The sequence below is a fragment of the Spermophilus citellus genome (genome assembly GCF_964194105.1).
Source record: "Spermophilus citellus genome assembly, chromosome: 2".
NCBI classification, from domain to species: Eukaryota; Metazoa; Chordata; class Mammalia; order Rodentia; family Sciuridae; genus Spermophilus; species Spermophilus citellus.
The window spans coordinates 240,706,815-240,715,370 of record NC_138183.1 but is presented as its reverse complement, the minus strand read 5'-3'; positions in this window follow the sequence as shown (position 1 = coordinate 240,715,370).

Here is an 8,556-nt window from a genome sequence, read left to right as displayed (position 1 = left end):
CTGTTCTGTTCTTAGTTGCTCTCTTTATATCAAAGCAGACATTTGGCATTTGTTTTTTAGGGCTTGGCTAGCTTCGCTTAGCATAATCTGCTCTAATGCCATCCATTTCCCTGCAAATTCTATGATTTTGTCATTTCTTAGTGCTGCATAATACTCCATTGTGTATAGATGCCACATGTTTTTATCCATTCATCTATTGAGGGGCATCTAGGTTGGTTCCACAGTCTAGCTATTGTGAATTGTGCCGCTATAATCATTGATGCAGCCGTATCCCTATAGTGCGCTCTTTTAAGGTCCTCAGGGAATAGTCCAAGAAGTGCGATAGCTGGGTCAAATGGTGGATCCATTCCCAGCTTTCCCAGGAATCTCCATACTGCTTTCCAAATTGGCCTCACCATTTTGCAGCCCCACCAGCAGTGTACAAGTGTACCCTTTTCCCCACATCCCCGCCAACACTTATTGTTGCTTGACTTCATAATGGCTGCCAATCTTACTGGAGTGAGATGGTATCTTAAAAGAAAAAATCAAAACCATAGAGTGCCGGGGATCCTAAAAGCTAATCAGCTTTTGAATACATCAGTGATCACACTCTCTTTCTTTCTTCCCTAGGGAAAATGTGCCCCTTCTCTGTGAAGCTGATCCTACCAACCATGTTGTTTCACTTAAGTTACTTCTGCTAATCATCTCTCATAAACTTTTAGCACATGATAATGTTTGTCAATTTCTTCTTTCAAAATGCAGCCCTGCATATATTTACTCATGCATCCTTTCATTTCATCTAAATGTTGCATTAGGGGTATTCACAGTGAAGTCCCCACTCACAGTTCTGATGATTTTTTTTTCCAATAATTTAAAGAAAGTTTATTTCTTAAACATTATAAATTACTTTTTCACTGCCAAATTCAAAGATTTTTCAGTATGTTTTGGTTTTATGTACTATATAATAAAACTCTGTCCTTAAAACCCCCACCTCTGCGGGTTCCTGTCACCTATTGGTTGCTTCCAAATTCCAAATTCCCCTACCCCCCTCAACCATTGCAGGTGGTGACTTCATTCTTGACCTCTTTCTTTCCTTTAAGTACACTCTTTCTAGGCAATACTACACCTTTACTAAGGTACCACATCCACACGACAGCTTTCCTGTATTCATTTCAATTCAGTCCCTCATTACATGGCTGTAGACCATGCACATGTACAAAATAAGTCTAAAATTGACTTTCACTAATACTACTTCCCACTACATAAACCTGTGCTGTCATCCTGATCTTGTAGGTATCTTTACTACTGAAAACATTCTATGTCTCCAATTCCCCAGTATTCCAATAGCTTCATATTTGCATTTATTTCCATTTATCTCATATGCTTCATTCTATACCATGACCTAATCTAACAACATTATAAATATCTTATGCTTCTAAATGAGTTCCATAAAATGATATTGTCATACTAAGTTCTGTAAAATAAATTGTAATAGTTTATTTAAAAAAATCCCCTTACAATCAACATATAAGCCTAACCCCCACCTGTTACTGTTTATTTGACAACCCTCACCCTGACTTTCTTACTTGATTTTCACTACATTGGTGCATCTATTTAATAAACATAAATTTCTTCTCTAAAACCCTAGATTCAATTAAGAATAAATAAACTAACTGCAACTATTTGAAACATTATTCTCTGGGTGCAAACAGTGTAATAAGACATGATGATGATTATTTTCAAAGTTGCTTTTTCTTACATTTGTTCTTTTTCCAAAAAGGTCTAGTTAAATCAAATGATTCATGGATAAGTTTGATACACCAAGAATTGTTGTTTTCATTTTATAAATTTCAAAGGACTGTTAAATCTGATTAAATTCTGATCATTAAATTTTCTAATTATTGCTCTTTTTTAAAAAGAGGAATTAATTATTGTAGGCAAATTAGTCAGTCCATGGTTGTGGAGTTTAATTATAAAAGAACCAGGCCAGAGATTGGCAGTTCTGTATCAGTGAGCTAGAGCACTCTCCAATAAGCACCACTTCCCAAGACAGGGAATGACACAAAAATGCTCAAGTTAGAAAAATGATTAAATACTTGCATTGTTTCCTGAAAAAGCAATGTACTAAATTTGATATGAGAGTATTAAACAAACTTGAATGTCCATTTAGGGCTTTTCTGCAGCTGTCAGTTTTGCTTCTTTCATCCAGGAACAGACAGTAGGATGCACATTGGGGCCAGATTACCTGGGTTTACATCCCGCCTCTAGCATCTATGTTTATAAGACTTTAGGCACATTTGTTATACTCTATGGTTTCACTCTGATATGTAAGTTGTATCATATAGTGAGACTTGTCTACAGGGTTATGAGGATTAAATGAGTTAACTCATATAAAGTGCTTTGAAATGTATACTTCATATCTCAAACGTTCAATAAATATAAGCTACTATTATTCAACTAGTGGGATGAGTTTGAGTTTCACTAAACATTAATATGTTATCTTTTTATGAAGCCAGAGCTCCATAAATATGTGCAATTTTCAGACATTATAAAAAAGAAATTTAAGGGCTGGGAATGTGGCTCAGGCGGTAGCGCGCTCCCCTGGCCTCCGTGCGGCCCGGGTTCGATCCTCAGCACCACATACCAACAAAGATGTTGTGTCCGCCGAGAACTAAAAAAATAAATATTAAAAAATTCTCTCTCTCTCTCTCTCTCTCTCTCTCTCTCTCTCTCTCTCTCCCCTCTCTCACTCTCTCTTTAAAAAAAAATTAAAAAAAAAGAAATTTAAAATAAAGAAAAATAAAGAGAAAAAATAAAAGGTGAGTTATTTGGAAAAAAAATCCTTAATTGACTGGTCGACTCTTTAGATTCTTCCCTGCCTAAAATGCAAAGTATTTTCTTCATAGAAAATATAAGATATGATTATTCTGGTGGTTAGAAAGTGAATCTTATATGGAAGTGCTTCTGTGTTTTGCCATCCTTTATTTGGGCAACTCCAAAGAATGATCCTTAAAAACATTGGTTCATTATTAGGGACAATTCTTAAATGAACTTCTGGTATGGACTATTAGGAAATAGCCACTTCTCTTCTGAAAATGCTTTTTATTAAGAACCCTTATGTATTTATTTATTAAGAACACAAAATTAAAGATGATAAAAAATTAATTCATAAAGAGAATATTGGTTGCAATAATCTTGCAAGGATGTTATATGGTTCAATAGTGAAAAATACTTGAAGCAAGGAAACTTGTCCTATGCAATGGGCAGGTGAAAATTGAGGATTCTGAATATATTCCATAAAATGATATTGTTATAGTAAGTTCTGTAAATTAAATTGTAATGCTTTTTTTTAAAAAAATGTCCCCTTACAATCAACATACAACCCTCACCCCAGCCCTGTTACTTGTTTATTGATAACTGACAGCATCAATATGATAAGATAAAGCAAGTGATATATAAAATCAATTCACCTTAATTGATATCTGTCTGTTCACACTTTAAAAAAATCATAACATATAATGAAAACTGGGTTTACACTTAGATTTCTGGTCAAGTCTAGTCAGAGTCCAATAATTTTGAAAATTGTCTTCAGACTATTATGCCTAAGAACCCCCAGGTGACAAGAACACTCACCAGATCACTGCCTTTATTTCTTCCAACTTCTTACTTCACTGTTGTGACCCCCAGTTAATTCTCTCCTGGAAAAAAGTTAAGGTTGACAATTAAAGAAAAAGAACAACATTGTCCATTGTAGTATCTGTCATAATCCATGTATGGCAGGACTTCTGGGTTCATAGAAGAAATCTGTGCCTTCCTTAGGAAGGCTGTTTCTGTGGAGAAGTAAGACCTTTTATAGTTTGCTGTGAGGTTTTTCAAGTCAGCTTTTAATCTCACATTAGATCCTAAGAATTCTAACTCTGACATCCAAATTTCCCAAAGGAAAACATACATGAGGAATTAGATATTTGCACCAAGGAGCTAATTAAACCCAAAGCCAAGTAATATAATGTGTTTGTCTATCACTTGAGAATGCCTCAGGGAAATAGTTTGGCTTTCAAAATGACAGCATATATGGAAAATTGGATTAAGATATTTGTTATCTCACTTGATTTAAATAACAAATTAATTTATCAAAAACTAGCAGAATATTCTATGCAAAGAAAAGGTCACAAAAGTGACTATTAATTTAGAAGTATAGGATCTTAAAAACCAAAATGTCAAAAGAAAACCAATTATGAATGTATTTAATAAATTTGATATGTACTATGATATATTTGTATGTGTATTAAAGTTAAATTTTAAGCCAAATTATGCCATAATGTCTTCATTTCACAAATACATTTACTTCATGAATATTTTGTTTCAGAAACAAAGTTTAAATTAAAAAAAAGAAAAACTTACTAATTTTATCAAGTATAGAACAATTATGTGAGATGGATGGAATAACATAAAGAATTACATAGAGATTGGAAACTCCATGGCATTGATACCAGTCTTAAAAAAAAAAATTAAGATCCTAGTTCCCTGGTATTGAAGATTTAAAAACCTGAGAAACACAGAGGCAAGTGCAAATAGTAAATTTTAAGAAACAGAAACAGAGAGAGAGAGAGAGAAAGAGAGAGAAAGAGATTCATCCAGAGAGAAAGGGACACAAAGCTGATGTTCATGGGAGTGGGGGCGTCTTCCTCTTTACAAATTTCATGCTTCTTTTGTTATCCTGCCTATGTGACCAAAAGGCAGGAAGATTGTGATTGCTTCTGCTGGAAAATAGGATCCTTCTTCTCCCACAGAAGTGTTTGCAACCAGGTAATGGGGAAGTGCTATCTACCTCACTTCTTTCTCTCTCTTTCTTTCTTTCTTTCTTTCTTTCTTTCTTTCTTTCTTTCTTTCTTTCTTTCTTCTTTTTTCTTTCCTTTTTTTTTTTTTGATAATCAGGTACTTGTGGTTCTCCTCATCTCAGCAGGATTAGAGAATTGAAAATGAGATTAATAAAGTAAGACTGGAAAAACACACAAATATACATGCACACGTAGCTAAAAATGTTTTGTCTTAAAATTCACTTCAAGGAAATCAAATATATTTTAATTAATCAAGAGGATACTCAGTAGTACGTGTTTTAGTTATCTTTATGTTACTATAAACTAAATACCTGAAGTTTATTTTAGCACATGGTTCCAGAGTTTTCTGTCCATAGGTGGCTAACTCCATTACTCTGAGCCCAAGATGCGGCAGCACATCATGGTGGAAGAGGGTGTTGGAGAAATGGAGTCCTTTTCATGGAGACCAGGAAGCAAAGAGAGGAGAAATATGTCACAGGGAAAAAGAATGCTTCCAGGACATACCCCCAGTAACCTACCTCTTCCAAAAAGGGCTACCTGAGTAGAGTTATCACCCAGTCAGTTCATTCAACTTAAGATGAATTAATGAATTGACAATCTTCACATTTCAATCATTTCACCTCTGAACATTTCTGCATTAATGTAAAAAGGGGATATATCATATACAGACCAAAAGAGTAGGTATGTTTTGTCTGAACGTAGTAGAATGCAAATTCTTAAAATTTGTATTAAACTTAAAATGAACAGAATATGTCAAAGATATAATTGAACACTCTGGACACAAAGCAGTAGACAAAGGATCAAAGGGCTCAAAATAAGTGCCATTGATTATTTATTTTTCTCTATTTCTCTCTTAGGCTTTCCACTGTTCACTTAAATCTCAAGTAGCTTCTCTATTCTTAGGAAAGAGAACAATGAGCATTTGAGTTTCTGACTGCTCAGAGGATTACCTTGGCAGGAAGTATCTCTTCCTTCTTCCAATAATCCCAGCAAAATCCTACAATCAATTCATTATCTCAATTCTGTCTAACCAGAAACCAATCCCTGTGTCTCTAGGTGACTGATCATAAACCACTTCTCTGACTACAGCAACAGGAGAAGAGGTATCTTAGAAGTGTTTCAAAAGTTTCAGGAGAGATGGGGAAACTAGACACAGCACTGTTCTGTAGTAGCTGGCAATGAGCAGTGAAATGCATGGTAAGGTCACAAAGTGTTCTTTAAATTACTTCAATGTCCTTCTTTAAACTGTCTTATGAAATTAAATGGTGGCAGTTAATCTGTACAAAAAAAAATAAGAGAGCTTCTTGTAGAACATATCAAGAGAAAAGGATTAATGGGATTAACTCATAAGAGGGTCCATTGATGTTGATATAAAGCTAGGAATTATGACTATATGTGTCTCAAATTGTCTGGTAAGGAAGATTCTTTTAGTAGTACAGGTGCTTTAAGGTAACTTCTGACCAGCTATTGACATCAATGCCCACAATAACATGGAATTGACTTATAGATGAAGCCCCCCTAAATGGATGGCCACCATGACATTTCCAGAGAGGACCAAAAGCTCCACCTCCTGATGTGAAGGAGAACTGGCAAAGAGCACAGAAAGTGGTCCCCAGCTCTTTTAGTAAACATCAGTTAAAAAAATTAAAGAGCCTTTTCTTTGTCATTTTTTTGCTGGGAGATGACTCACTCTCTCTTGAGAATGCTCTCTGCTTAAGCCTTAATTTATTTTACATAACTTTCACTCACTTTCATTTAACTTTCTCCTATATCAAAGATCTCTTTCATGATTTTTTCTTTTATCAGAACACAAGAACCGAGATTTGGAATTTCAGCTCCCTGATTTCCTGTGACACTGCCAATGGAATAGTTGGCTTACAGGGTAAGGACATCAACTTGCACCAGTCAGAGGCATAGACAGAAGTTTATTTAAGAAAGTAGGCTTATATTAAAAGTATAATGTAGACAATATCAAAAGAAAAATGTTTTTAGGGGTAAAACAAGGAATACACATGAATTATAGACACATTTTGGAGGTTTAAGAATCTTCTTTTAATGAAAAATAGTGAGCCAGTAGGTGCATAGCATTGAGGAGCAGGTGGGGGAAAAAGACAGTGTAGATAATGAATGATTGGGTCATATTGGGAAGATGGGGGCTGGTAGGAAAGGAAATAAAATGCTCATACTTCCAGAGCCCTTCTGCTTTTCAAAGTTACCTCCCTCCAGGGAATTTTTCCTCCCTGCAAGCAGTTGTTAATGAATGTCTGGTGGGCTGCTCCCTTCCTGTGTGTCTCTCATGGAAAGTTTTATTCTCATTCTTGGATCACTCCACATTTTGGTCACTAGTCATGTAGGCAAGATAAGGGGAGAAGAGAGTGAAGGGAAAGGTAGGAACAAGAGAGTGGTAAGCAAGAAATGAAAGACAGAGACCAGGCAGAGATCCACATGACAGTTTATTTGTCAGAGCTAACAAATAAAGACCATCTCTCTATAGCGAGAGAGACAGAACAGGCTTGGGTTCCAGGACTTTTATAGGGCAGGCGCGCTAATAGGTGGGGCAGGTGCTAATGCAGGTGGTTAAGGGTTGGGTTGGTATGACCCAGTGGCAAGTCTTTCTCAGAAACACCCTTGGGCAGGAAAGCGAAACTTTTTCCTAAAAATGGTGGCTGTCGCTTAAAATGTCCATCCAGTATAAATACAGATGCTAAGCTAGGACTTTGAATATAGCACTTAAGCTTAGCATGGAGAGGGAATGTCTGTAATAGGTCTGTCATAATTAAGAGTGTTTTTGTGTGCTTAGTGTTAACATAGAATTTGTTTACTTTGAATTAGTTGTGCTTATTGCATTTATCAGTCTGAATTATTGTGTTTGTAGTGCCCAGCATTAAGGATTGTTATTTCTTGATAAAGAACCTATAGAGTGAAATCATATTGAGTAATTTGAGTGAATAAAACATTGAAAAAAGCATATGAGTATGGATATTCTTTATTTCTCCCGCTGGACTGCATAAATTGCACCTTTGCCCATCTTCTTACAAGGCTTTAGATTAATCTCTAGTTTTGGACCTGATTCTCCACAGGGGCATGTACACTTCAAAGGTGTCATTAGATTCCTAGGGGAAGTCATCTACAACACAAAAGACAGAATGGTGTTAATCTGGTTCTCTGAAGATCCTAGGAGAGTTGACTACAAAGGGGAGGAGAGCTCTCCCTTTCCCAGACACTAATTCTCATGATAGTTGTTCTTATTTTCAGGCTTGAGTTTGTCACCCATTATAACACAGGAAAGTTTTCAGACATCACTCAAAGTAGCAGGCATGTGTGTATTAAAGGAGATAGGAAACAGGGTAAAAGGGCTGCTCTCAAGGAGAAGAGTGAGTCCTCTAGGAGAGGGGAGAGACCATGCTCCTTTTCAGCGTTATTTGATTTCCCAGGGAAGTCTTAAAACAGTCTCACTCAGGTCCATCTCTTGGCTTTTGACTGGCAGCAGTAACAATGAAGGGTTAAGTTCTTAGGCCAAAATAACCCCATTTTGAAAATCAGCACCTGCCCAACCAAGCTTGAACTTCCTGTGATTCTTCCCCTCAAGAGTCCCTAACTACTAACACAGCAACAAAACTTCAAGTAATAATCACAGGACCAGATGGGTTATTCTCCTTCAATAAACCTTTGTTTGACTCAGCAATGTCTCTCTTGTGGGTGTTTGTGCCAGATACCCTAACATGAAGGTTTTTTTTTT